The sequence below is a fragment of the Mus musculus genome, chromosome 10 (assembly GCF_000001635.26).
Source record: "Mus musculus strain C57BL/6J chromosome 10, GRCm38.p6 C57BL/6J".
Classification (NCBI taxonomy): domain Eukaryota; kingdom Metazoa; phylum Chordata; class Mammalia; order Rodentia; family Muridae; genus Mus; species Mus musculus.
Genome location: NC_000076.6, coordinates 22,343,201 through 22,347,969, shown reverse-complemented (window position 1 = coordinate 22,347,969; position 4,769 = coordinate 22,343,201). Strand labels below are relative to the sequence as shown.

General features: G+C 48.1%; 1 pseudogene; it reads right to left on the bottom strand.

Moving 5' to 3' along the window:
* Gm5421 (predicted gene 5421) lies at positions 1,824-4,560 on the bottom strand (annotated as a pseudogene).

Here is a 4,769-nt window from a genome sequence, read left to right as displayed (position 1 = left end):
TAGTAACCTCTTTGCTGAATTCCTACTGAATTTCACGGTCACACTAGGACATTGGAACTCTGGTGAAGACTTAACTATATCAGGATTTGATTTTTAAAAGCACTATAATAAGATAACACTAAAGGAGAGCGCATGGATCCTCCTCTGCATTCTTGGATGACAGGCGGGAAACAGGGAGGAGGGGATGACGACCGCTCTGTAGTACAAGGCCAATTGGCTTTTTAGGGTGGGAGGCAGTGAAGGGCTTGCCCTTCCAACGGTACGGTCTCCAACCTCTCCCCCCCTAATAATTAAGTTTAATAAGGCCACGCTCAACTGAGGTGATTAAATGATTTTCTCATCCGTAGATGAGTGGGCTTTAACCATGGCTTGGGGGGATATTGACCCGATTCCTCCCGTGGGTACTGTCACGACCCACACTTGTGGTTCTTGGTATCTTTTGGGGAGGGGAGGCAGAGTCTTAGAAAGATATTTTTGATTGTAACTGGAACTAGATACCAACCTCCATCCAAACCGGGTGTATCTCACAGGCAACCCAGAAATGGTCAAGCTGGACTTTCCCCTGCATTAAATTTCTGCACCCAAGCAGTACCTGTGCTGTATTCGTATGATCACGAATCAGTATGCACAGTTCTGAGTACTGTGCAGCTCCTAAAGGAGAATTGTCAACCTCAGATTTAGCAAGGCCTAGACAAGAATATGTCACTAGTAACACCACAATTTGTGGCTCTTAGGCTATATTAGGAGCTGGAGCTCACCCTCCTCATCTCTGTTATTCCCACAGCCTGAGGAACTAAGGGGACCTTGCAATAACAGCAAGGGTGGAAAACCAGAGGCCAGCTAAGGGACTAAGCCCGTCTATCAGAATAAAAACCAATCACTTCTAATATATGAAATTTCTGCCTTTCTAGCCCTCTTGTAAACCTAAATCTCAAATCAGACCTAAAGCCACAATTCGTGCTGAAATGAAAATAGTAGCTGCCTCCTGTACGCTATAGGGGGCGGGGATGCACGCCCACTGCAGTCCGGCTGAAGGTGTAGATTGACCTGCTTGAAAGACAAAAATCTTAGACTGGGAAAAGTAACATCACAAAGCTTCTTTTGGAAAAGTCCAGGTACTTTATTCAGCAGCACATTGTAAAGCTAAAGCTCAGTCTCCGGCCTCCTGTGGGGGAGCTGGCGCTGAGAGTAGCAAGAAAACAGCTTTTCAGGAGCCTGAGTTCCCAACTGAATTCTATGCAAAAGAGGAATTTTAGTCCTCAGAGTGATACTTACAAGAAGATTCAGGATCTGTGTTCAACTGACAAATTAATCTCTCAGGCAGCCACCGCGCTCCATCTTCTTGTGAAAAAACACAAACCGAGCCCCTTCCCCATATTAGAACCGGATCTGGACCCTTTCATTCCTTAGTTAGTGGGTCCTTCCATTTTACCAATGTATAAGAATTAGAAGTAACTGGATGCCAGTGACGATCTGCTGCAGACTGACCTTTAATATCAGCCTGCAAAAAATTTATATCAAATAAAGTAAAGGCAAGATGTGCCTTTGGTGACCTTGGGCGATATAACTGCCCCTGTTTTGTCTTAAAAAGCCAATTTTTAAAGGTGTGATGAGCACGTTCAACTATTCCTTGTCCCATGGGGTTATAAGGAATTCCAGTTTTAAGTTTGATACCAAATTCTTTACAGAATGAAACAAAATTTTTACTAGAATAGGATGGCCTATTATCTGTCTTAATAAGTTTAAGCAATCCCATGGCATTAAAGGCTTGTAGGCAATGATCAATTATGTTTTGTTTTGTTTAGGTTTGGATCTTTTTTTTTTTTTTTTTTTTCTTGTAAGAACAAGTTTTTCTAAAATCCTTCAGCCACCAGTGAAATGATCAGGCAGAATAAAAACTTCTGTAGAGGGAGTGCTGTCATCAAAAATAAACACACTTGCATGGGTTGCTCAAAGAGAAACCAAACTGAACAGGAAGGCGGGGCTGGAACATCTTAAATGCCCTCCCTGGTGGTTCACTCTGGGCTGAGGCTAGGCAGGAAGCAGGTCTTGTCACCATCTTAGAGCAGGAGGTCATGCTGCACAGACCAGATTAGGCTCTGACGATGCACATGGACCTGTGACAAAAGTGACACCCAGCAGGGTCAAGAGTGGAACAGGACAGCCAGCCTGGCTCCTCACTGCTGCAGCTCCTTCATCCTGTTGAGGGCACTGCCTACACGGAACCACTCGATCTGTGTCTTGTTGAAGGTGTGGTTCAGGAGGATGGTCTCCTGGGTCCCATTGGGGTGCTTGATGATGCAGTTCAGAGGCTTTCCCGGGGCAAAGTCCTTCAGGCCTTGAATAGTCAGCTTGTCCACTGGATGAATCTTGTAGTTGGAGGGGTCAGCGAAGGTGAGGGGCAGCAAGCCCTGCTTCTTTAGATTGTTTTTGTGGATCCTGGTGAAGCTCTTGGTGATGATGGCCCACCCCCCCCACCCCCCACCCCCAGATGGCGAGGCTCCAGTGCTGCATGCTCCCAGCTTGAGCCCTCACCATCGTTCTCATCTCCAATCACCACCCACCTGATGCCATGTTTCTTGTAGTAGCGAGCAGTGTCAGGTACAGGGCCAAACTCCTGGGTGACAGCATTTCGTACAGAGTTGGCTTTACCATTTTCGATGTTGATGGCACCGATGAGCAGGTTGTTAGAGATGTTATCCAGATGACCACGGAACTTGAGCCAGGGGCTGGCAGCAGAAATGTGGTCTGTGGTGCACTTCCCTTTGACCTTGATGAGGATTTGCAGGTCCTCAAGGTCTTTGCCGTCCCACTTGTCAAAAGGCTCCAGGAGCTGTAGGTGCTGGCTGGTAGGGCTCACATCCACCCGCTGCCCACTGCTGTCCTTAGGGGGGTGCTGGTATGTGTCCTGCCCTGGATCAAAGTCCGATCGGGGAAGCTCGTCTGCATCTGGAGCCTCCAACTTGAACTTCTTGCCATCCTTGCCTGTCAAGAAGTCAGTTTCTGGATTGAACTTCAGGCTTCCCCGCAATGGCCAGAGCTGTGACAATCTCTGGGGATGTGACAAAGGCATGGGTCTCAGGGTTTGCATCATTACGGCCTATGAAGTTCTTGTTGTAGAAGGTGACGATTGTATTCTTCTCCCCCCTCTTGATGTCTTTTCTGTCCCACTGGCCAATGCAAGAGCCACAGGCATTGGCCAAAACGATTCCACCCACATCCCTTAGGATCTGTGCATAGCCATCCCGCTCAATAGCAGCACGGATCTGCTCAGAGCCTGGGGTGATGGTGAACTGGGGCTTGCACTTGAGTCCATGGACCAATGCCTGCTTAGCCACAGCTGCTGATCGTCCCATGTCCTCGTAGATTGAATTGGTGCAGCTGCCAATCAAACCTACTCAGATGTCCAGAGGCCAGCCTTCCTTCTCTGCCACAGTCCCCACATCTGCCACTGGATGAGCCAAGTCAGGGGTAAAGGGCCCATTGATATGTGGCTTTAGCTCATTGAAGTTAATTTCAATCACTTGGTCATACTGGCAGCCAGGATCAGGCACTAAGTGATCCTTGAATTCTTCTGCTAGGTTGGCAATGTCTGTTCGGCCTGTCTTGCTCAGGTACCTTTCATCCTGTGGTTGTATGGGAACACTGATATAGTGGCCCCAATTTCTGCACCCATGTTGCAGATAGTTGCCATGCCAGTGCAGGAGATGGAATCGACACCGGGTCCATGGTATTCCACAATAGCACCTGTGCCACCTTTCACTGTGAGGATACCTGCCAGTTTCAGGATCACATCTTTGGGTGAGGTCCAACTAGAGAGGGAGCCTGTCAGCTTCACACCAATCACCTTGGGACACTTCAGCTCCCAGGGGATCCCAGCCATAACATCCACAGCATCAGCACCCCTTACTCTAATGCAGATGCCTCCCAGGCCACCACCATTGGGGGTGTGCGAGTCAGTGCCAATCAGAAGAACTCCAGGGTATGCATAGTTTTCTAGAATGATCTGGTAAATGATCCCAGTTCCAGGCGTCCAGAAGCCCACGCCATACTTGGCACCTGCAGTTGCCAGGAAATTATACACTTCCTGGTTTATGTCCTTGGCCCTGCGCAGGTCTTTCTCACCCCCAACCTGGGCCTCAATCAGATGATCACAGTGGATGGTTGATGGTACAGCCACCTTGGGCAGCCCACTGCTAATGAACTGTAGCATAGCCATCTGTCCTGTGGCATCCTGCATGGCCACCCGGTCAGGCCATAAACGCAGATATGTCTTTCCCTGCTCGATCTCCCAATTGGCTGGGTCATCCAGGTGTCCATACACAATCTTCTCTGAGAGAGTAAGAGGCCGGTTCAACCGTTTACAGACAATGTTAATGTTCTTCTCTAGCAGGTCATATCGGATGTACTCACTGGGCTCAAAATGGCTCATGGCCACCTTGGCCCTTTGGCACAGGACAGAGGCCACATGGTACTGCCCCACACCCAGGGCCTTCTGCAGCCGGGTGACCAGGAGGCTGTAAGGAGCCATTTTGTGCACTGACAAAGATGAGGTCGCATCCAATTACTTTTTTAGAAGCCTCTCCTGTATGCAGAGAAGCAAAAAGAAATCCTGAACAAGTATCGATACAAACATGTATATATTTTAGTTTTCCAAATTCTGCATAATGGGTTATATCCATTTGCCAAATATGATTAGGCATAAGACCTCTAGGATTGACTCCTAAATGTGGCACTGGAGATAATGTAATACATTTAGGACATTGTTT